The 25,979-nt window shown below is 47.0% G+C and overlaps 1 long non-coding RNA gene across 1 annotated transcript in view; it reads right to left on the reverse strand.

Moving 5' to 3' along the window:
- Nucleotides 1–8,300: 8,300 nt before the first annotated feature.
- LOC116947599 (uncharacterized) overlaps nucleotides 8,301–25,979 on the reverse strand; it is a 49,488-nt gene continuing 31,809 nt past the window's right edge. The window contains exon 5 of the long non-coding RNA XR_012945685.1: nucleotides 8,301–10,008. This is a non-coding gene — a long non-coding RNA (uncharacterized LOC116947599). The remainder of the gene's footprint in view (nucleotides 10,009–25,979) is intronic.

The raw sequence follows: 25,979 nt of genomic DNA on the forward strand, positions 1-25,979 counted from the left end.
GCTTGTAACAGACTATTGGGGCAAGTGCTGTTAGCGAGCAGCTATGAATGCCAAAACGGCACACGAGGGGGTGGGTGGCCAGCACCACGTCCGGCCGCCTTTGTCTCCCCAGTGGCGATGTTTACACACCGCACCAGGTACTCATTTGAGGCTGAGTCGACCGAGGGGAAGCCCAGGACCGGTTCAGATAATCGTCACTGATTTTAGCCGTGAGCGGGAATCTCTCCTTTTCGATGAGCGTGCCTTCACTAACGAATGGGGGTGGGTGGGGGAGGAAATTTTCATCTCATCAGCGGCTTTGTTTACCAGCATCTTTGCCCGAGACACGCGGACGCCCTCTGGGCCATCCCCCTCCCTCCCGCCTCCCCCCGTGTGGAACACGCGAACCAGCTGAGCGCCACAGCTGGTTCGCCGTGGCTCTTTGTTTACTCACTCGCACTTTTCAAAATAACTTTCTGTCCGCACCGCGCGCCAATTCTGATGGAGCAAGCGCAGGGAGGGGCAGGGTGGGGTGGGGGGGCCTATAGTCTACTCACAACAAATATTTAACAAACAAAAAAAATACCCCGCACCGCAAATGCGGGGCCCAGCGTCCCGCATCACGAGACTCGCACTTGGCCTGACATCTGACGCGCGGCAGAGCCATGAGAGAGCGAGGAGAGCGCTGTTGTGTTTCCCTCCCCCACCCACCCCCTCTCAGTCGAGGCGGAGCAGGAGCCGTGGCTGGGAAGAGGACTCACGCCGTGCGCCACTCACTGGCTCACTCCCGACGGCCGACCGCAGATGTTGCACGTCGCGTCATTCACCCCACCCCACCCAGCCACCAAGCACAACTAAACTTGCCTGGTGCAACTACAACAACAACGCAACCCGCCTCCACCCACCACACCAAAAGACAAAGGTCCCCCGTATAGCCTTAACAGACCGTTGGGGCAAGTGCTGTTAGCGAGTAACACCAATGAAGGCCGGCCACGGCATACGAGGCGGTGGGTGGCCAATACCACGCCCGGCCGCCTTTGTCTCCCCAGTGACGATGTTTTAACACCCCATATAAGGCTGAGTCTACCTAGGAGAGGCTCAGGACCGAATCACATAATTGTCATTGGTGTTGGTCGTGAGTGTGAATCGAACTCGGGTAGCCGGGCTCGTAGTGCGGTGCGCTAACCACTACTCTACCGCTCCCAACTCCACCACACTCTTCCCCACACACCCTCCTCACTCGCTTCACTCTGAGTCCCGACTTCTTCTTTCGTGCGGCTGATGTAGACGCAGAGTGACGACTGCAATTTGACATTAAAGGCGGTCAAGCCAGACAACCGCGTCAGGAGCAGATGGAGTGTGTCGATGCGATGTCTCCTGTGCATTTGTGGGTCGGGGCATTGCATCGTTATACGTTGCATGGTCTGTTCTGGATGACCACAGTCGCACACCGCTGTAGACTTTCTTAAATTGTCCATTTCTTCATCAGGTTTCGGCATCTGCCCTGGTTTGTTCGGATACGCTTTGGTGTGGACCATGAGCTTGCTGGACCCTGTTATGTACTGTTATATTTGTACAGAGCTATCCATTTCCTGCATATAAACTGGACCCAAAGAGTGACCAACGTGGAATAAAAAAAAACAAATGAAGAATACATGATGACGATGATGATGCAGACAGCGATGAGAGGGAAACTGGCACTAATTGGACACATTTGTATGATGGACAACAGCAGGAAAGTTTAAAGTGTTGTTGTTGTTCGGAAAAATGGACCGAACTGGAAAGAGAGGAAGACCTATCAGAGATTGTCTTGACGACATCACAAGAGATTGGCGCCTGAAAGATGCGGCACTACTTGAGAATATTGGCACGAGACGTGGGAAAGTGGAAACAAATGACGAAATTCGCAGTGGACACCCGCGGGCTATCTGCCCGTGGATCGTGATGATGATCCATTTATAGATCATGATGATGATCCATTTATAGATCGTGATGGTCAAACGTCAGGCACCGTGAGTGGCACAGGGATCCGCTTTGCAAAGTTCAATATCGGCAGACGTCTTCCAAATGTGTTGCAGAGAAATGACTCAAAGTTATGAGGTGGCCATGAATGACAGTGCGGCACCATCCAGAAAGCCGTTCACAATCGCGGCGCACGAATACAACATTACTAGGGGTGCAATTGTCTCAAACGAGCAAGCGTCATCACCCACGAACAATTCGCCTCAGGACGAGGGCCTCCAAGACATTGCCACCTCTCACGATCCTGCGACGTAATTATCCAGAGCATCTGCACACTAACCGCGTTAATTTTTGTGTACGCTGAACTTCTTTCGCACCGTACGTAGCCAACCATACTAAATCGGAGGTGCGATTAACCTCCTCAGCGGACGCCCTTTTGGATGCGTTCCACTTATATTCATCGACATATACGGTCCTATACTCCCACAAAAAACATCTGTATAAATTACTGCAGAGAAAAGACATTTAATCACAAAACATCTGTTTGCTTCTCACCAGAAGTAGTTTTTTGCCTTTCTCCCCACCAGCGTGATGTCAGGATATGTTTCCTATATGAAAACTGTGCTTATTATTATATTTGTCCCAAGGGTCCAGACCAACGTTTTCAATCGTTAGGACCACCTCATTTGATAAACTTGTCTAATACAATGATCTATAAATCACCAATAAAAGTGAATTATGGTTCGACCGCATGAAATAAGTATCCTATCACGTAATAAACCACTTTTATTCGCCATATGCAGAAGCTGTGATGCCTAAATATTTCCACCATCTAGGCGGTACTGAATTCTGCTCTGGCTCATTGACTCTGTCCACTTCACTGCATGTAAAATTATTTCCAAATTCCCTGTCACTGGGTGAAATAATGTACACACGAAATACTAAAGTAAATGGTCAAACGAACACATTACAGCCAAAGTTTATCTTTCATTACCCAGGTGTCATTCCACATCCACCCTGATTCATGCATTTCACCAAGTCATTATTTTATTGGCAATCGAGTCCTGTCTTGTTATTGCTCATCTAGCCCACGGTGCCCAGTCGTAGGAACGTGAGATTAAAACAAATCCCGTTCGGAGATTCACCGAGTCCCATGATCGATATAAGGAGCCCCAATTAGCGGGAAGCCACCAGTCCGTGTAACCTCCACAATGATTGGCCCCGACTACAAGGAACGTGGAATTTTCATCACCAACTCCGGACCACCAGTGGAGAACTGGAGATGGAACAACATTCAATGCTTGGTTGCAGGTGGCGACAATTTGGGCTTCGGCTCGTTATTTACAATGTTACTACTAGAAAGGGCCTTGAGTTGTACAGATGACAGTCAAAGTACAGTGGTCATTATTTAATTTCCCATCGGGCACTTTCCCATTGAAAGTGTTTAGTTTGGGGTGCTTGCCGGTGTGTGGGGGGGGGCGATGGAAGGGAGTGGAGGCACCGAGGTCACGTGACCGATCAGGTTACATATCAATAAATCAGCAATGCCAAGTGCTCATGGGAATTGTTTAATCGCAGTGTTCACACGGATTAGCACAGCCAGCAAGCTCAATTCACTCAGAAAAATGGGGGAAGGGTGGGGGGAGACATCACACGAACACCGGTGTGTTTGTGTCTACATGGGGACAGTTGCGGCGTTCTGGTTGGCTTCCCAAACCTGGCTACTCAAGATCGATTCCAGGCCTCCATACACAAGGTTACCAAGTGGTGTTACGACTTCTTCTTCTTCTTGTCGATGATGTAGACGCAGAGCAACAGCTACAATTTCACATTCAGGTGGACACTAACCGCGTCAGGAGTAGCGGAGTGTACGCTTATCGCTGTGATGTCTCCTACGGTTTATTGGAGCGTCAGGACATCAACGTTGCGTGTTTTCATTATCTCACCTGTCAACTCATTCAGTTTACCCGTATGCTTGTGCAGGGAAATTGAGTTTTCAGGTCCATACGGCATACGGCCATTTCAATACGGGCAACATTATTTTGTCTATTTGTTTGTGTTCTTTCCTTGTGATGGGACTTTGTAGGATGAACTTTGAGATTTATAAAAGGGCACGGGGTGACCAATAAGGTCTGAATTGGTCTGTAATAAGGTAAGGGGTTGGCAGGTATGTAGTAGTGTATAGTGTAGTGTTGACCGGTATGTAGTAGTGTATAGTGTAGTGTTGACAGGTATGTAGTAGTGTATAGTGTAGTGTTGACAGGTATGTAGTAGTGTATAGTGTAGTGTTGACCGGTATGTAGTAGTGTATAGTGTAGTGTTGACAGGTATGTAGTAGTGTATAGTGTAGTGTTGACAGGTATGTAGTAGTGTATAGTGTAGTGTTGACAGGTATGTAGTAGTGTATAGTGTAGTGTTGACATGTATGTAGAAGTGTATAGTGTAGTGTTGACAGGTATGTAGTAGTGTATAGTGTAGTGTTGACAGGTATGTAGAAGTGTATAGTGTAGTGTTGACAGGTATGTAGTAGTGTATAGTGTAGTGTTGACAGTTATGTAGTAGTGTATAGTGTAGTGTTGACAGGTATGTAGAGTGTATAGTGTAGTGTTGACAGGTATGTAGTAGTGTATAGTGTAGTGCTGACAGGTATGTGGTAGTGTATAGTGTAGTGTTGACAGGTATGTAGTAGTGTATAGTGCAGTGTTGACAGGTATGTAGTAGTGTATAGTGTAGTGTTGACAGGTATGTAGTAGTGTATAGTGTAGTGTTGACAAGTATGTAGTAGTGTATAGTGTAGTGTTGACAGGTATGTAGTAGTGTATAGTGTAGTGTTGACAGGTATGTAGTAGTGTATAGTGTAGTGTTGACAGGGATGTAGTGGTGTATAGTGTAGTGTTGACAGGTATGTAGTAGTGTATAGTGTAGTGTTGACAGGTATGTAGTAGTGTATAGTGTAGTGTTGACAGGTATGCAGAAGTGTATAGTGTAGTGTTGACAGGTATGTAGAGTGTATAGTGTAGTGTTGACAGGTATGTAGTAGTATATAGTGTAGTGTTGACATGTATGTAGTAGTGTATAGTGTAGTGTTGACAGGTATGTAGTAGTGTATAGTGTAGTGTTGACAGGTATGCAGTAGTGTATAGTGTAGTGTTGACAGGTATGTGGTAGTGTATAGTGTAGTGTTGACAGGTATGTAGTGGTGTATAGTGTAGTGTTGACAGGGATGTAGTGGTGTATAGTGTAGTGTTGACAGGTATGTAGTAGTGTATAGTGTAGTGTTGACAGGTATGTAGTAGTGTATAGTGTAGTGTTGACAGGTATGTAGTAGTGTATAGTGTAGTGTTGACAAGTATGTAGTAGTGTATAGTGTAGTGTTGACAGGTATGTAGTAGTGTATAGTGTAGTGTTGACAGGTATGTAGTAGTGTATAGTGTAGTGTTGACAGGTATGTAGTAGTGTATAGTGTAGTGTTGACAGGTATGTGGTAGTGTTGACAGGTATGTGGTAGTGTATAGTGTAGTGTTGACAGGTATGTAGTAGTGTATAGTTTGCATGATGTTCCCGAGATGCTTGCACTTCGCCTCAATGTTCAATTGTTGAGGATTCTTGTCCCAGGGCCCTGTTTGGCGCGTCGGTGTTTGACCCTGAAGAAAACCGTTGGCGTGGCTTGTGTTGCTATTGCTCTGGAGACTGGGACATCGGTGACCCATGTTCGATCGCCGCATCGATGGCGTTCGTCGTGGTTTCTCGCCTGACAGTGCGGGGACGCGTGAAGGATGCTGCCATCTTCCACTTTACCATGGGGAGCTGGAATTGTCGAGAGTCACGTGATCCCACAGGACTTGCAGGGCCGGCCTTAATAGTCACACCTGTCAACCCCTTATCAGTGCCTACCTTGCTACAGACAAATTCAGACCTTATTGGTCACCGCGTGGCCTTGTAAATCTCAACGATCATCCTACGAATTTCCATCACAAGGGAGAAACGCAAAAAATAGACAAAAACACGTTTCTGCCAGAATTGAAACGGCTGTATGCCGTATGGACCTGAACTCTCAATTTCCCTGTACAAGAATACGGGGTGACCCGTATGGGTTGACAGGTATGTAATAGAGACTCGATAAGAGCAACTAAAATGTGGATCGTTGTTATACTCGTACAAATGTTTTCTTTTAAGGGGCCGTCCATAAATGACGTCACGCGATTTTGGACGATTTTTGACCCCCCCCTCGTCGCACGGCGTCACAAAAAGTCAGACCCCCTCAAATATGACGTCACAAAGCTCTGCCCCCCCCAAACCATATTTCCATTTTGAAAATAAAACATGCTTCAAATCGCTTTAAACTATTGTCATTGTAGTGCGTATTTAATGTGGCGCTGCACTCTGATGCTGTAGGAGAAAACACGTATTAAAAAGGAGGCGTTGGAAAGCTTAAATTTAGCATAAAATTCACTTGAAAATATTCAACGTCTAACTAAAACTGCAGATGTTCAGAATATTATGTTGAAATGATCTTATAATGATAAACTATTAAAAGTAATTATAACTATAAAAAAATAAATTTTGATTTAAAGCTTTCTTGACTGCAGGGATTCATATTCTTGGTTCTTTCGGTAAAGTCACGTAGAAGGGAAACAATAAAATAAGAAAAATTATAAAACATTAAAATTCTTACGACGTTTCGACTGCAACAAAAGCAATCATCATCAGGTGTGAAAACCACAACAAGAAAATTTGAAAAAAGTGGTGGTTTTTTTTGTATGACGAGGCTGTTGGTGGGATCTCTTTTTTATTTTTGTATAGCTGCCATCGTTGAGTAATTCTTGAATTTTGTTGTTATATTCTATTTTATCCATGATGACAGTGGCATTGCTCTTGTCGGCTGAGAGGATGACAATGTCATCCCTCTTTTTTTATTTATATAATTCAAAACACTCATCTTTGCTGAGGTTGCTAGCTGGCATCTTAGCGTTTTTGAGGGTCGCAGCAATTTCAGATCTTGCTACATCTGCAGCGATGTGACCCAGGCCCTTGAGAGCCACGTCTACTTGGGCAATCATATCATTAACTAGTATGTGTTTAGGTGTGACTGCAAAGTTTAGCCCTTTAGCTAAAACGGATTTCAGACCATCAGAAATAGAACTGTTACTGCGATTAATTACGACTTTGTTAACGTCTAGCTTTTTGGTGTGTGGGGTTCGGTCTTTTGTTGGAGAGGAGGTTAAATTTGGAAATCAGGTTGTCCTTACATTTGGTCGACATAGTGGCAGCTGAAGAGGCAGTCATATTGTCTACATGTTCCCAATCTGATGTGGACATTGTTGCCGTCAATGATAAGTGTTACTTGTAGAGTATCTTGTCTAACTGATCTAGTTCGGTGCGTCTACAAACTAAGTTGCCTCTGTGGTAGTAGTTACATTGGAGAAACCAAACGCCATGTCTCGGACCGCATTCGTGATCACAAAGCAGACCTTAAACACGGTAGGACCAACACTTCGGCCGTGGCAGATCATTGTTATAATTCAGTAGGCTCAAATGACATTGACTTCTCCAAGACAGAGGTTCTTTGCAAGCCATCTGGCTACCATGAGAGATTCGTTCATGAGGCTATCCACATATACAAACACAGAGACAATTTGAACCGAGAAGATGGATTCTGGCTTAGCAATCATTGGAAGGATTTGATCAACCATTTCGGGTTTTAATTTATTGTTCACATTTACGGTGGCTTTCAGACCGCATCCATTATTTTCGTCTCCCCCCTCCTCTTTTCCGAATATAGATGGACTCGTTCGTCTGAATAACTGCCAAATCGCTCTCCGTGGTGCTAACGTTAAAAAACGCCACTTTTTTCAAATTTTCATGTTGTGGTTTTCACACCTGATGATGATTGCTTGTGTTGCAGTTGATACGTTGTGATAATTTTGTTGTTTTATATTTTTATTATTTTATTGTTTCCCTTCTACGTGACTTTACCGAAAGAACCAAGAATATAAAAAAATACTTGAAACTTTGTAGATGAACGAAGCAAAATGGAGAGTACAATTATAACAATCACATATGCATTCCACAAAATGAAAAGCCCTGGTAGAATCATTAGAATCAAAATGTTAAATAACAATCATTACAATTTTTTACAAACTGTATGCTTCTCCATTCTCCCATGGAGAAGCAAAATGCTCCTTCATGGAATAAATAAAAGGTGACCTTAGTAAATTTAAATAATCAAATAGTTAATAATGAAAATTAGTGTTGTAACAATTCTATATTTATTTAAAGTTGCGCATTTTGATGTGACGTCACATTTCTCAACCCCCTCCCCCCCCCTCGTTATACATCGTCACAAATGTCTGCCCCCCCCCCTAGGTGCGTGACGTCATTTATGGACGGCCCTTAACCAGGGTGAGACCTTAAGAGACCACCATAAGTCTCATTTTCAAGAATGCCCTGGGCCCTCATCTGCCAGTAGGTGGCGACGATTGCTGCGTATAATCCCAATCGAGTTATTTACATATTACACTTCGGCTTTCGCGACCAATATTATTTATAATGAAATGTATTTTTGGTGAGATCGCTTAAATATAAATGCGTCATTAACCTGGCCCACCGGCAAATCGCCTGATGAAGCTGGTTGTAATCGCTAGCGAAACGTCGTACTCAATTGCACATGTGGGTTTACTCGCCACCACACCGATGTGCTGAAGAATAGCTAATAGGCACGTTTTGGTCACGTCACAAACCTTACTAATTGGGTGTGTCGGGTGGTGGTGGGTTAACGGCACATTTATATTTACACGATATAACCCAACAACCTGTATTATGAATTTGCGGATAATGTTCCCATTTGGGTAGCTTGGACCCTCAACTCAGCACACAATTGCCTGCTCTGGCAAATAACACGAGGGGAGACCTTGATGGCCACTGTTAAGCGCGTAATACTACGGTCGATTTACACCCGCAGGAATAACCTGGGATGCCACTGGATTCGAACCACAAACCTCTGCAACGTGCGCTACTGCTAGGCCTTGTCGCCTCCCTGTGTTTAAGTTAGTGTATTATTAACACGCTACGTTGCATCTTACGATTGCACCTGTGGTTTAACTCATTGGGATTCCAATCCAGAGGTCGCTGATGCAATTCGATCTCCCGGCACTGCAGTTAAAACAGTCAAACGTTTATTAAATGTTCCCCCCTCTCCTACTGTCTTCACTCAGCGGCATAGATGGGTTCACCATAGTCAATCGGGAGTTTGTATGGTGGGGTAAAGTGTGGGTACGCCCAGCCCTGGAAAGAAACCTGGGCAACAGAGCTCCCTCTAGTGGAGCCATTCTTATACATTTATATAAACTTCCATGTGATAAGCCACTTCGTTGAGCTATTATTTGTGGCCAGGTCGCGTGTGAAAAATAATCTAATAGCTCAGTGGGCTTTACCTGGTAGAATAAAAATAGGTTTTTTTTGTATACCTTTAGTGATTTTCTTTCCTTTCTTATACAACACTCCTATCGCGTTTTGTATTGTTCTTTGCCGTAACTTTCGGACCCCCCCGCGCCCCTACTGGGACATCTGTGAGAAAGAGCTTCACGGCTCATCGGATTCCTCCAGCAGTACAAAGATTCTGATCGCGATTCCCATTCCGCCAGCGGTGGCATTGTGCGAGCGGTTGCAGGGGCTGGCACCGTTATCACGGCTCGCTGAGACTGGAGCGGGGAAGAGAAAGACAGGGTCACCCAAAGTGACAGTTGGGCATTATTTATTATTTTTTTTTTTTACAATGAAGACGATGGGAATTACCGGGAAATCTAAAACCTCACCGCGTTATCTTGAGCCTGCACGGTTGAAGTGTCAGTAAAGAGTCGGTGATTTCGGCGAAATCACTGATTCTGGTCTTCGGGCATTTAAATGCCGAGCACGTGGACATCTCCTAACTTCACCGCACGCCTTGTAGGGACTGAGTCTTTGAGCTGCAGTGAACCAATGATTACGCCGATTAGACGTCCTGATGTCTGATATGGCTGTTGTTCACGATAGCACCCGCAAAAACAAAGCGTCGTCCTCTTAAGAGATCTGTGGGCAAAAAAAAAAAGGGAAAAAACAACTCAGAAAAATTCTACCGATGCTGAACAGGACAAAAGGTCACCGTTGCACCACACGTTCGGGCATCGCGGTCTTGTCAATCCACTGCTGGCACGAGGGCCCTCCCCGTGCCGTGCGCCCTCGCTCTGGTTCACGTCGTACAACTTATCACTTTACACATTGGACGGGCGGCGCTTCTCGTGGTTGGACACTTGGCGCTCGTGGGCCTTTCGGGGCCTGTGCTCAGCAATTGTGGGTTTTAAAAGCAAACGGAATGTTATTTTATTTTTCTGGGAGAAATGTCCAGAAGCCGCGCGCGAGTGAGTGTGCTGCCTTGTTTCTCTGTTCTCGCCTCAACGGCGCAGTACCTGGCGGAGGACCGAGCGCGCGCAGAGTAAACTCGGACAAAGATGACAATTGGGATTTTCCTGAAACCCTAGCCTTGTGTTTTTCTACGTTTCACGCGCACAGACTCCTATAGACGCACCTAATGAAATTCCTGCGTCTTGTTCATGCATATTTAAAGCCAAGTACAACTGTACGCTCAAGGAGCTGTTAATCCAAGGACTACTGAACCTTGCCGTTTGATATATGAACTCCCTTTATTACAACTAAGAGACATCTACTCGATTGAGTTTTTGTGTATGTGTGAAACACGATGAAGATAATAATTAATAAAACAATAATAATGTTCAGCGCTCTGTCATTGCATTGCTCGGTGAAGGCCTTCCCACTCCACGTCGGCCGTGCGACGATACTTCCCCGTGCTGGTCAGTTTGAATAAGTCTCCAAAACGGTTCAGATATCACTTGCCACTGATGTTAGCCGTGGCTTGGAATCTTCGTAGCGCAGCACGCGAGCGATGCGTCCACCAGACAGCACAAATGGCACCATCAAAGATTTGGCGGCCTGCGACCGTGGCCACGAATCCCAAACCATCGACCACATCGTAAACACTCCGACCCTGTTGTCATCACTCCTTTAAATGAGTAACGGACGAGATCCACTCTGCGTCTGAACAGACAATTGAGTGGATAGCAAATCGAAAATGGCATCTTTAATCTGCTGCTATTAATCCATACGAAAGAAAAAGAAGAAGACGCGAACTATTGCGTCACAGGTTCGCGGTTTGAACCTCGTGCTCGGATAAACACACATCACTCAAAAGCCCGGTCTGCAGTCAACTCGGTCTATCATTCCTCCAGGGTCAATACAACGAGAACCACTTTGTGCTGAGTCAACCTTGTTGGTAGTGTTGCGGAGCAGACGACGTCAAACCACGAGAATGTGGAATATCCGTCATTAGTATCGGGCTACCAACTGACATGAGTACCTCCCGTCACTTATTTCGGCAGGGAGATACCTGCATGTATGTAGGACTCCTGTCGCACCGTACGTAGCCAACCGTGTTGATCGGAGGTGCGAGTGGTGAAGGACAACAAACTAAATACAAATAGCAGTTCTCCAGGAATGAGTTCACTTAAGACTTGGTATGGGTACCGCTTACATTCTGTGTACGCGTATCCCGACATGCCGGTGGCTGTTCTTTCTGTGCTCCACTCCCACGGAGCCCTTCTCAAGCCGAGCACTGCTCCATCCACTGCTGGATGTGCTCTTAAAACTGAACACTGCTGACTCCGTGGCCACGGAATGGCTTCTCTGTTCTGTCTTGTCCACATGCCACTGCTTTGTAAACTGCATACCCACGCACCACGTAGACACAATATGCCAATGCTTGGCAGTTAGGGAGCCTTTAAACCAGGTAAGACGCCACAGAGACGAATGTGGCAGTGGAGGCTTTGGGTAAACGCACGGTGAAATGAATGTACAGTATGTATCTGTGGGATCTTTGTGCCAATCTCTAAATTATGAAGAAATAAGAATAGGCTTTACCCTTTCTGGCAATAAAACAGGAGGCGTTAAGATGTTCAAATACCAAATAGATATCTATTGTAAGGCATCATGTCTGCATTAACCACCCATACTTGTGGCAAAACAAGCCAACAAACATGATATGTTAATATATGTATTGTCTTTCTTCTTTGGTTCTTTCGGTAAAGTCACGTAGAATGAGAATAAAATAATAAAATAAAACAAAAAATTCTCACGACGTTTCGGCCACAACACAAGTAGCCTTCATCAGGTGAAAGAACAGAACTGTCGGGACGACAGTGCTTCAGTGAGCGTTGCTAAGATTCGTAGCGTCTTTTTAAGCTCGGTGAGAGGCGTGAAACCTCTTGACAAAGGAGTTTAAGTTTCAAAGCAGGAGAATTTAGCATTGAAATAGCTGAGGGATTAGCTTGTGACAGAAATAGCTATGTTAAAGTCAGAGTTTACCTATCAACAGAGGCATTTAGTATATGGACGCTAAGCTAATCCCTCAGCTATTTCAATGCTAAATTCTCCTGCTTTAATACTTAAACTCCTTTGTCAAGAGGTTTCATGCCTCTCACCGAGCTTAAAAGACACTCATGATATAGTGTAGTGTATACCCAGTTGCTTCGTGATTAATAGCTCAGCTTATTGAAGAATATATTAAGTACATTTATTATATTATGTAATATAGACTTAGTTCTTTTCACATCGGTTTACTGTATGAAAGTTGGGTAGTTGGAGGCCTTTAGCGTCCATATACTAAATGCCTCTGTTGATAGGTAAACTTTGACTTTAACAAAGCTCTTTCTGTCACAAGCTAATCCCTCAGCTATTTCAATGCTAAATTCTCCTGCTTTGATAAATAAACTCCTTTGTCAAGAGGTTTCACGCCTCTCACCGAGCTTCAAAGAAACTACGAGTCTTAGCAACGCTCATTGAAGCACTGTCGTCCCGACAGTTCTGTTCTTTCACCTGATGAAGGCTACTTGTGTTGTGGCCAAAACGTCGTGAGAATTTTATTGTCTTATTTTATTTTATTATTTTATTCTCATTCTACGTGACTTTACCGAAAGAACCAAATAAGATGAATCCTTGCAGTCACGAAAGCTTTAAATCGAAATATGCATTGTATTTGTTAACATATGCATTGTATTTGCTAATATATGCTTTGTATTTGTTAATATATGCATTGTCTTTGTTAATATATGCATTGTCTTTGAAAACTGAATCGCCTACACCAGAGACAGCTTCTTCACGCCATTGTCTCACCACCAGTGTAAACAGGGAAACTTGACTGGTATTGCTCTTTTTGGGGATCATCAGCTGAGTATAGGACTGTAATCCTGTTGCCACAATTGTGCCGAGGGCTTCCATATAGTGAAATAATTTTTTTCACAAAATGGGCCCTACACCAGAAACAGACTTCTTGTATATGGCCTTGTCTTACCAGTGTCAGACCGGAGAACGCCTAAAGGCGAACAGCACAAACGCAATGCAAGTATCGAAGTATGAATATCTCGGGTTGAGCAGTTATATCTACGGCACCTTTTTTTCCAATACAAATATCGTAAACAGTACGAGTCAACGGAACACACCTCTGACAATATGGTTGCGTCCTGCGACATTTGCCGGTGACGTGGCCTGAACGCTGCTCTCGCGACACCAAATTCGAAGCCACAGTGACCCCAACGTTGCAGCAGCTTCAACCTTGCCCAGAGTAAGCTTAGCCCCCGGGGCTTAAACACCACCCCCCTCCCGCCAGCCTCTACCAACATCACAGTCACCTGTTTGCTAAAGGGGGGGGGGGGGGCAGCCCAAAGGGGGCTTCACGAAAAACACGCCAACGTCTTCCTCCCTTGCCTCGCAGTGCACCTCGCGTCCGAGCTTTGTGGCCCGAACTCCTCCTGGGGAGGGCCCGCGCGCGCTCTTCCCCCCCCCCCCCGCCTGCTTTTGCCTCCAGCACGGAAGCTGTCAGATGGAAACGTTTTGCCAGGGCAGGGTTTTTTTTTTCCACGGTTCACCTGCTGTGGTCGGGGGGGGGAAGGAGAGTTTCAACCACGAAGCCAACCTGTCCAGGGTAGCCCTTGTCAGCACCCCCACCCCCGTCCGCGCTTATCCGAGCCATCATTCTGTTCCCAGGGTATTAACCCCGTGCGTAGCTTCCTGAGATAATCGCGCATGCCATCAGCTGATGTGTGGTCTGTCAGGGTGGCCGTGCACCGCCGCCACCACCACTACCACAATCACTACAACAAAGACAAAGATCCCCCGTGTAGACTTAACGGACTGTTGGGGCAAGTGCTGTTTGTGAGCACCTATGAAGGCCGGCACGGCACACGAGTGCGTAGCTGGCCAACACCACGCCCGGCCGCCTTTGTCTCCCTAGTGGAGATATTTTCACACCGCGCCAGGTTCTCATTTGAGGCTGAGTCGACCTAGGGGGTGGGCCAGAACCGGGTCAGATAATTGTCACTGGCTTTGGCAGGCCGTGAATGGCAATCGAACTCGGGTGGCTGGGTTTGCAAGCGCAGAGCGCTAACCGCTGCACTACCGCTCCCCCACCAACCACTGCACCACAACCAGCGCCACCACCTCCACCTATACCAGCGTCACTGGATCCCACAGCATGAAGGTCCTGGGTTCGATACCCGGCTCGGGCACTGTTCTGTATGGAGTGTGTATGTTAAGGGGCGCCACGCTGGCGAGCTGTTATCTGCCTCGCCTAGTATGGAGATCGTGGGATCGATCCCGACGGCTGTTGTATATTTGGGGTTTGCATGTCTCTCTCTCCCCGTGGTGGCGTGGATTTTCCTCCGGGTCTTCAGGTGTTTTTCTTCACGGGTGCTTTGAGTATCTGACTGCTATAAATGTGCACGTGATAAGCCACTTCGTTGAGCTATCATTTGTGGCCAGGTTGCTTCTGAAAAGCGCTATAAAGCTCAGTGGGCATTACCTGCTAAAATAATAAAATAGTTTGTGATTAGTTTATGTTCTCATTTTGTTCTGCATGGGGTTCCTCTGGGTTCTGTGGTTTCCTCCAAATGCTAAACAAAAACAACCCGTGATCATCATCATCATCATAACTCCTCCACAATCTACAACATTGGTGTCACTTTTTGGGCAGTCAATACTGGTTGTCCGATAGACAGACTGCCCCCCCTACCATAGGAATGTCGAATTTCCACCACTGCCTCAGGCAGAAAATGGAAATTAGTGCCACCCAAGGCTCATTTGAGCAAGGAATGAACTTTGACGTGACCGACTTTCATGATACGTTTGTGACCTGGGTTTGAACCCAAGCATAAAAACACGAGCCAGTGAAATATACTCAGTATACTCAGCCTTAAATGAGTAACAGTGCATTGTGCAAACATCGGTTCTGGGCAAAAGGTAAAGCCCAGAATGGCGCCTGCCAAGTCAGCACCTCGCGGGCAGTGCCGGTATTAATAGGTGCTCGCCGATAGAACGCGCCCACGAAAGGCTGGTGGGGATAATTGGGGGGATCTTTGTCTATTTTAGTTGCGTTTGCTCGCTGTGAACAGCTGCGCTGTCCAACCGTTTGCGGGTGGCAGCTACGAAGCGCACGAGCCAATCGCCTGACTGCAAGTCTACAAAACCCCCAACTAAAACCCACACCGTGAAAAGAATGGCATTTACCTTCTTAATTGGACCACAAGGTGTCATATAGCCATGAAAGGAGATCACTCAATTATTTTTGTTTAAGGCGAGGGAATATTGTGTAACGGGTCAGCAACACTGCACTTGCAATCCTGAGGTCGCCAGGTCGATGTATCCTCCCGGCGCGGCAAGTTGTGAAAACAACTACCTGAAATTTGTGAAAAAAGAGCTTTACGGCTCATTGGATTTCTCCAGTGTAAATATTCTGAAAGAAATATGCAGAAATTATGGGGAAAGCGGATTGATTTCGCGCAACCGTCCACCAAGTGTTATAAGTGTGCTACAGTTTAGTCGATCGGTGGGGTAAAGTGTGGGTACTCCCACCTCTTCCACGAAACCTGGTCAGCGTGGAGAGAGCCGTACAAATGCCCTCTCTCTGCAGAGAGCGCTCTTGGTATGATTTCAACTAGAAGCAAAACAACGCAATGCTAACACTTAACTGACATAGCACTTTGTAAGATGGTGTTCGGTGTCCAGCTATTTGCGGCCGGGATGAAAACATCAGATGGCTGCACTTAAGAACCTGGATTTTTCTCTGGGCGACTTGACTTGATTTTGAACCCAAGGCCACAAAGCCACTCTACCCACTGCCCCCCCCTCCACCATGGCTACCAAATTTCTCTCCACGAGCTTTTTTATTTGGTTGCAAGCCGCCACTGCATCGCGTAACGCGGCCCTGAGCAACACCCGGGGCGCTGTGAGCTCCGTTTCCCGGTAACCCCAACCCGTGCCTCCCTCCCCCTCTGCCCCTCGCCCAAACCCTCTGCGCTCTGCAACACTGGCAACTTAATGGGCTCCCCCTTGCCTCTCAGGGGAGAGGGAAACTCGAGATGCTTTAATAGACAGCGGTCGGCCATGCGGCCCAGGCCTGGACGGGGACAATCAATGTGCTCATAGCATCATCCCAGTAAGGATCGGATCTCAGGTCGCGCTCACTCGCTCCATCTGTTTTGTTTCTCTTGGCCCCTAATCTTTGGCCTTATCTCGCGTAACTTTTAACATCGCTGTGCATTCCTGCGCGCCATTGCGCACCTCAGGGCAGAGAGGAGGCACGGTCCTTCTGCAAAGGTGCCGGCGTTTTTAGAACAAAAAATTGGGTTTCTTATTTTGTTAAAAAGTTTATTCAAGTACTGTATTGTACATTGTACAAAGAATGTGTGTGATCTGTTAGTCCTGCTCCGTGGTTAGAACGCTCAACTCACAATCGGAAGAATGCCAGTTCAAATCTTGGTTCTGAGTCAGCCAATTGTTCCTCTGGAGTTGATAAAATGAGGACAATTTTTGCGAGACGTCATCAGTGCTCATCCTATAGACTGGGCTCTGCCATGGGAATGTGGAATATCCACAAACGGGTTAAGGGGCAGTCAACGGGTTTATGAGTGCTGCGTCATTTTGCCATGTGAGCAGAGAAATATTGACACTCGGTATCATTTTACCTTGAACCTTATTTAGTTTAATTGAATTGCTTCTTATGAAATGACGCAATGGTCAAATTCAACTGCAGCATTTTATTTCCTTCATTCGGAATACCTGCGAACTTCAAACGTGATTACGGTGTGGTCGAGAACGACTAGCTCGAGTGAAAAGCACAAATCAGGTACATTTTGACAATTTTATTACCGAACCACAGCTCTGGTTACCCTACGATTTGACATATATGGACAAAGACATTGCCACGGTGAGACTCGTGCCATGGAACATCTGCTTTATAACAGATGGGAAAATGGCAGGAATCCATACTCGTTGGTTCTTTCGGTAAAGTCACGTAGGCAGAAAAATCATAGATCACGACGTTTCCATCGCAACACGAGCAATCGTCATCAGGTGAGACAACCACAGCAAGAAAAAAACTGCCGTCAGGATTTGAACCATGGAATAGATTACCGCCGTCATTGCAACTTGGTTGTGGCACTTAAAAAATAAAACTACAGTTCGAAGCAATGCGTGACTATAATTCTGAGATGTTTTTCTGTTCGTTAGAAATGAATGCTTTGTCGACACAATTTACACTTTCGCATGATCATCATCAGCCATGTTAAAACTCATTGCTGGACGAAGGCCTACCCAAGCCTCCACACCACGCTTCTCACGATCCAACAATCCATCCAGCACCTGCACGCGGACGGATCCCATCGACTCCATCTCCCCGGTGATCGTCCTCTGTGGAACGTGTTCTCTTCTTTGGCTTGCCGTTAACAAAGCCAGTCTCGCCCAGCGGCCATCATCCTGGTCAGCGACGACACCTAGCCTAAGCCTGTTTATTCACCTTTGTGCATTGTCTAGAGCGGTGGTGGTTCTCAACTGGGGGGGGGGGGATCTCTGGAAGTATGTGGCAATATCCCAGGGGGCACGTGAGGTGATTGATAAATGTGTGAAACTATATCATGTAAATAGTCACGTATGAATCGGCCAATATAAAATAACTACGATTAAAAAAAACAATTAATAAACATGGTAACCCAGGACGATATGAAAGACCTTTCTAAACTCATTGATCGTAAACAAAGTGGTTCGCAAGAGTAAGCAGCGAGCGCGAACACATTCCGTCACGCGTGCCGAGCGTGCGGTGATTTTTATTTGCTTGCAGTTATCAGCTAGTTAGGATGTACCTCATAAAATGGACAACTGGTTAAAATATTGACGTTCAGAGGCGTACACAGACGCCAGCAAATGGTTGAGAACCACGGCTTTAGAGATCGGTCTCGATGTGTGTGTTCATGACTGCATGTGGTTTCAGTGGGAAATACTGCAAACGCATTCGTTTGAGGCACGGCATAGTGTCGTGAAAATGTATATTGATCAAATAAAAACAAGACCTGTTGCACGAATATCAGCGAAAGCTGAATGGAAGCATTTTACAAAAAAAGCGTCACAGCTTGCTAACCGCCTTCTCCCTACGGCCTTTCCAGGAATCTGATCTTGTGACCTTGAGTCGATATTACACAGGGCTGTTGTTAACCCCTTGCATATACAATACACACACACAGTAGTGGCATATACCATATGAGTCTTAGAGGGATTGCGTTCATATCAACTTGGTAAATAGCAACTCACCGCATTAAGCGCGTCCACATATCAAATCAAATCTCGCGATCCACAGGTCTGGTCGTAAACACGAGCAGAGCCGAGATCGCCGTGGAAGTCAAACTTCGTCCCCGGTGACGGCTTAATGAGCCAGGCACGGCTGTGGACAAATCTCATCCACTGCTTTAAGGAAGGCAGGGATTGTGCATCGTAAATACACCATCACGGCACAAAGACACCATCACTGCACAAAGACACCATCACTGCACAAAGACAAAGACACCATCACTGCACAAAGACACCATCACTGCACAAAGACAAATACACCATCACTGCACAAAGACAAAGACACCATCACTGCAACAAGACAAAGACACCATCACTGCACAGAGACAAATACACCATCACTGCACAAAGACAAAGACACCATCACTGCACAAAGACAAATACACCATCACTGCACAAAGACAAAGACACCATCACTGCACAAAGACAAATACAGCATTACTGCACAGAGACAAAGACACCATCACTGCACAAAGACAAAGACAAAGACACCATCACTGCACAAAGATAAAGACACCATCACTGCACAAAGACAAATACACCATCACTGCACAAAGACAAAGACCGCTCCCACCCCCAGACTGGGCCAAGTGCTGTTAGCGAGCACCTATGAAGGCCGGCACGGCACGCGATGAGGTGGGTGGCCAGCACCAAACTCGGCCGCCTTTGTCTCCCTCGTGGCGATGTTTACACACCGCACCAGGTACTCATTTAATGCTGAGTCGACCTAGGGGAGGCCCATGACCGGTTCAGACAATCATCACTTGCGTTGTTGGCCGTGAGCATGAATCGAACTCGGACTCGCCTGATTCGTTGCGCAGCGCGCTAACCGCCGCACCACCGCTCATGACACACACACAGACACACACACAGACACAGACACACACAGACACACACACAGACACACACACAGACACACACACACAGACACACACACAGACACACACACAGACACACACACAGACACAGACACACAGATACACACACAGACACACACACACACAGACACACACACAGACACACATGTGCAGAGCATGCAGAGCTACGAGGTAGCCAGTGGATGACAATACAGGGCACGTCAGGAGATTGACTCACGAGAGGTGGACAATATGAGCTACAGAATAGAGACCGCGTGGAGACTAGAGAAGCAGAGATGGGGGAACGAAGTTACACAACTCGGAGGCCACTACTGGACTGGAGCAGCCAAGGAAAGCAACGGATAAAAATGGGTTTGGAGGGCTTTGCCTAACAACAACAAATTACAGGACAGAAAAGTAGGTTGTTAACCTGTGAGTGCATATACCTCCTGGCACGCAGGAGGTCGTGGGTTCGATTCCGACCCTGACGCCTGCTGCTGCTGTATATTTGGAGTTTGCGGTGTCTCTCTCCCCGTGGTCGCGTGGATTTTTCTCCGGGTCCCTTGGTTTTTCCCTCCACATTTAGAATCAACGTCCGTTTAGAGAATGTGGCTGCTATACATTTCCACATAAGCCACTTCACTGTTAGGGGCCGTCCATAAATGACGTCACGCGATTTCGGACGATTTTTGACCCCCCCCCCCTCGTCACACGGCGTCACAAAAAGTCAGACCCCCCTCAAATATGACGTCACAAAGCTCTGCCCCCTCCCCAAAAAATATAGAACATGCTTCAAATCGCTTTAAACTATTGTCATTGTAGTGCGTATTTAATGTGCCGCTGCACTCTGATGTTGTAGGAGAAAACATTTATTAAAAAGTCTATTTAATTAAGTAGAACGTGTTGTCTATATTTATTTAAAGTTGCGAATTTTGATGTGACGTCACATTTCTCAACCCCCCCGCCCCCCCCCCCCCCAGGTGCGTGACGTCATTTATGGACGGCCCCTTATCATTTCTGGCCAGGTCGCTTCTGAACAAGAGCGATGCAGCTCATTGGGCCTTACCTGGTGAAATAAAACAATAGTGTAATAATTTAATCTTGATTTGAAGCTTTCGTGACTGCAGGAATCCATACTCTTTGGTTCTTTCGGTAAAGTCACGTGGGTAGAAAAATAATCATAGATCACGATGTTTCGATCGCAACACAAGCACTCGTCATCAGGTGGGACAACCACAACCACTGCCTACTTCATCAGTTTGTTTCTTGCCGTGGTTGTCCCACCTGATGACGATTGCTTGTGTTGCGATCGAAACGTCGTGATCTATTATTATTATTTTTCTACCTACGTCACTTTACCGAAAGAAACAAAGAGTATGTCATCATTTAGTCTTTAGTTCCACGTTTGTGAACGCTCATCCCTCCTTTGCGGGATGCGAGTTTGCTGAACTCTCCCCTTCCAGGATGGTCCCGATAAATAAGGGACACTCGTTTTTTTCACCCTACTTTCCTGGAAATTACAGGGAACCTTATTTAAGAACGTGAACCAAGTTAAGAGTCTGGAAGCAGAACATAATCATGCCGCGTAAGAGTTACGAAAGGCAAACAAAATTGTATATTTTGATTTAAAGCTTTCGTGACTGCAGGGATTCATATTCTTGGTTCTTTCGGTAAAGTCACGTAGAAGGGAAACAAAAAAATAAAGCAATAAAATTAGTATTTTATTGTTTCCCTTCTACGTGACTTTACCGAAAGAACCAAGAATATAAAAATTGTATATTGTTTACAATAATTTGATAGGATCACCAGATTAATAACTGAACATGCGATATTATTTTATTGTTTGGGACAAACTCATCAGCTATATACATTCTAACTTATAGTATTCCAGCTTTTTGAATAGGATAACTTCGAAAACCTATTCTTGGAATTGTGTCCACTTAATGCTTATTAAGTGGACACAATTAACCTATTAAAAGTTAAGGCATGTGCCAATACAAACACAGCTTGTTTTGTTAGAGATTTCGTATTCATTGTGGTTCAATTCTCCTTCTTTAGAAGTTGAAACGTCTCACAGGTGGCCGGGTGGCTCAGAGGTCAACGCGCTGAGCCGGCACCGCAGGGAACCTGGGTTCGAATCTCGGCTGCGTTCTCAAGCGTATGCATGTTGAACTTCTGTTGCATCGTACGTAGCCAAAAAGCAGTGATAAAAAATAGTTTTTAATCTAGATGATTTAAAAGTGGAAGGCTCCAAGTGGCTTCCTAATATCGGACGGAAGAGTGTTCCAGACGGTTGCAGAAGTGCATCTGAAAGCACGTGATGCAGTGACCATCATTGTTCGATGGCTGGCCAAAAGCCGCTTGCGAGGATGACGTGATGGGTTATGCTCCGTGATATCAGCAAGGTATTGTGGTTCATTTGTGGCAAGCACTTTTTGTGTCACGAGTGTGATTTGATGCTCTCGGCTTGGTCACCACCAGTGACTGCACAAAACAACCCTCACAATAAATTTGGCTCTGCACCTGATGACGATTGCGAAACGTCGTATGCTATTATTTAATTCATTATTTTATCTTTCTACGTGACTTTACCGAAAGAACCAAAGAGCCTAGGCTTGTTTTACATGATTTTGATGCTGGCAAAAACGGTCCCATAGAGATCTCTCCGTGTCTGTCCGGCTGCAAAATTCTAAAAAGTCTCCGGATTTGCGGGTTTGCAGCAGGTGACAGCTGCAAACCTATTTTGCGCCCGGCAATGTATCGTCGCATCCACCGCACCACCACCCACCCCACCCACCCCACCCCACCCATCGCCATCCCGCGTAGCTGCCGAAATATGTTCCACCTTAGCGCGCATTGATTGGCAAAAGTTTTGGAACATCTGCAAGGTAGGGGGCTGGGTGCGATGGGGGATTGTGTACGATGCCCATGATCAAGTGTTCAGCACGCACCCTCGATCGCGACAACGGCGAAGTCACATTCACCGTTGTTGGACAAAGCCCGAAACACTTCGAGCGGAAGGGAACCGCGAGGCCCTTGAGCGTCAACCGGGGGGGGGGGGCTTTGATGTCCGAGTTCTGGAATCCAAAAGTGACCGGCGCACGTGAGCGCTGCGAAGTAGGAAGATCGAGGATGGGGGAAACATGGCTGGGTGGAAGCGGTGGTGGGGGTGGGGAGTCTGGGCCATGTGGGATGTGGGTAGAGGGTGAGTGTGTGTGTCTGTGTGTGTGGGGATCCGAGTTCGCTCACAACAACGAGCGGAGCGCCGGGTGGCTAAAGCACAGCAAGTTGGCACAGTAGGGGGCACAGGTGGTGCATCAGCCAGTCATCTCAGTCAGTCGACCCGTGGCACCTGCTGGGTCTGCGCCGTGACCTCCTGCCAGCGGGCGTTCGACACTTCACGTGGCCTCAAGGTGCACATGTCCTGGCACAAGCGTCGTGGTGACGTCACCGCCACTGAGTGGCGAATGGCTGTTGTTGTTTTGGGATCGGTAGTGTAGCGGTTAGCGCGCTGCTGTGCTACGAACCCTGTGGCGGCCCCGAGTTCGATTCCCGATCACGGCTACTCACAACCAGTGACGATTATCTGACCAGGTCCGGGGCCTCCCCTAGGTCGACTCAGCCTCAAATGAGTACACATAGCCAATTAAGGACCCAAAGGCGACCGGGCGTGGTGTTTGGTCACCCACCCACCTCCTTCGTGCGTTGTGCCGGCCTTCATAGATGCTCGCAAGCAGCACTTGCCCCAACAGTGTGTTTAGGCTATAGGGGGGATGAGGAGGGGGGGGGAGCTCTCCGGTAGTGGGCGTGTGTGGCATGCAGGCAAAGGGCTTCTCTCTGGATAGCCGACACTGCCCGGATGTGTTCCGCACGTGAGATCAGCCACGCGGGTTTTTGTGTGCGTGCGTGCGTTTTGTGAGAAAAGGTGTTCAAAAGAGAGTCGGGGCGGGGGTGGGTGGTCGACTGGGGGCTGATGATGAAGACGTGGGCTGTGATTCGGCAGTGTGCGGTGGGGAGCGGGCGTTGAGGATGGGGTAGAGGGACTCGTAACGCAGGGGAAGAGTGGGCGTCAGGACGAGGCATCCGTGCGGGTAGGCAGACATCCATTGAGTAGGTCGCAAAAATCTGTCAGAACTTGATCCCTCCCCCCCTCCCTCCCTGTACTCACGCGGACTTTTGACCCCCCCCCCCCCCACCTGCGTACGTTCGCCTGACGCACCCCCCCCCATCTCACCCCCCCGAATCCTATAGAACGGCCGATATTTAATCGACGCAGAAATGATCAAGGATGAATAATATTCACGTGTTTAAGCAAACAGTCCACCGCCGGGCCATCTAACTCATTTGAAGGCCAATGTAGACAAATTATTATCGAGGCTTCACCCCCCCCCAACCCCGTTTCCTATGTGTACATTGTCAGTAGACCCCCCCCCCCCATACACAAACGTACGCGTTTGGGTTACCCCCCCCTCCCCCTCCATGCGTACGGACTAAATGGATGGCCCCTTATGTGAAGTTCGGCATCGGTAGTTGAAGGCGTGAGTGAGTGTGAATGTGTGTAAGTGAGTGTGTGTCAGTGAGTGTGCGTTTGAGTGTGTCAGTGTGCGTGAGTGAGTGTGTGAGTGTGCGTGAGTGAGTGTGTGAGTGAGTGTGTGAGTGAGTGAGTGTGTCAGTGAGTGTGTGAGTGCTTGAGTGTGCGTGTTTGTGAGTGTGTGAGTGAGTGTGTAAGTGAGTGTCAATGTGTGTGAGTGTGTCAGTGAGTGTGCGAGTGAGTGTGTGAGTGTGCGGGAGTGAGTGTGTGAGTGAGTGTGTGTGTGAGTGAGTGTGTCAGTGAGTGTGTGAGTGCTTGAGTGTGCGTGTTTGTGTGTGAGTGAATGTGTGAGTGAGTTAGTGAATGTGCGTGTGTGTGAGTGTGTCATTGAGTGCGTGAGTGAATGTGAGTGAGTGTGTCAGTGAGTGTGTGAGTGTGCATGTGTGTGAGTGAGTGAATGTGTGAGTGTGCGTGTGTCAGTGTGCGTTTGAGTGAGCTCTTTTCCCGCTCACGGCCAACACCAGCGGCGGTTATCTGAACCGGTCATTGGCCTCCCCTAGGTCGACTCAGCCTCAGATGAGTACAGTACCTGGTGCGGTCTGTAAACATCGCCACTGCGGAGACAAAGGCGGTCGGGCGAGGTGCTGGCCACTAACAGCACTTTCTCACACAGTCTGTTAAGGCTATTCGGGGGGGGATCTTTGTCTTTTGTGTGAGTGAGTGAGTGTGTGCTGGTTGACTCAGCCCCATAATGGGTACCTCGTGGAGGATGTGTCAATATCAGCCCCGAGGGCGACGAAAGCGAGCGATGGTCTGGGCTGGATGTGTACAACCACGCACGCACGCACAGATGCACGCTCACAGGCACGCTTCGTGTCACGCGGATTGAGCGACGCCTCGCTTGGCCCCGGCGTCTTGAGTCACGGTCCTTCGTGTGGGTGAAGTCTTGTCCACGTTATGCATTTCTCTATTTGTTGTTATTATTAATACTCTAAAATGTTCACGGCGAAGCGATGTTTTCCACGAGGTTGCCTCGACCTAACGTGAGTAACCGTTGTGGACTCCCAAGAATGAGCTTAGCGGAGATCACAGATGCAGGGGGGTGAGCGTGCATGAATCATCTGGCCTCTCCAAAACGCCAAATTGTTTGAGTTTGAATGGAAAACACCACACAGCATTTCTCACGCATACCACTGCAAGTCGTAATCGTATGTGATAAATTAGAAAGCAAGTTGAGACTCAGAATCTCATACTTACTACACTATGTAAGCATCAGATTTATTTGAAAGCTTCTCCTGTGTAGACGTGTCTTCCTCTTTGTTTAGATTTCGCCGTGGGGGGTTTTTGTCGTTCCTGCCCTGGCATCACCGTTACGCACCTCGTGTCTGGGTTAAGAGAAGCTGCGGTTGGGGTACTCGACAATTGGAAGTTCAGTTGCGAGTTCAAATCCCGGCCAGAGAAACGACATAGTCGAACATACATGCAGGGTGGATGGCATAGGGGGCCGTCCATAAATGACGTCACGCACCTGGGGAGGGGGGGGGGGTCAGACATTTGTGACGATGTGTGACGAGGGGGGGGGGGGGTTGAGAAATGTGACGTCACATCAAAATGCGCAACTTTAAATAAATATAGAATTGTTATAACAACACTCCTACAACATCAGAGTGCAGCGCCATATTAAATACGCACTACAATGACAATAGTTTAAAGCGATTTGAAGCATGTTTTATTTTCAAAATGGAAATATGGTTTTGGGGGGGGGGGGCATAACTTTGTGACGTCATATTTGAAGGGGGGTCTGACTTTTTGTGACGCCGTGTGATGAGGGGGGTGGGGTCAAGAATCGTTCAAAATCGCGTGACGTCATTTATGGATGGCCCCTAAGCATCAATGTGTGGCAATTTAACAAGGTGTTTTTTTTGGACAGA

Source organism: Petromyzon marinus, chromosome 30 (genome assembly GCF_048934315.1).
Source record: "Petromyzon marinus isolate PM22_M1 ecotype Great Lakes invasive population chromosome 30, UKy_Petmar_22M1.pri1.0, whole genome shotgun sequence".
Classification (NCBI taxonomy): Eukaryota; Metazoa; Chordata; class Hyperoartia; order Petromyzontiformes; family Petromyzontidae; genus Petromyzon; species Petromyzon marinus.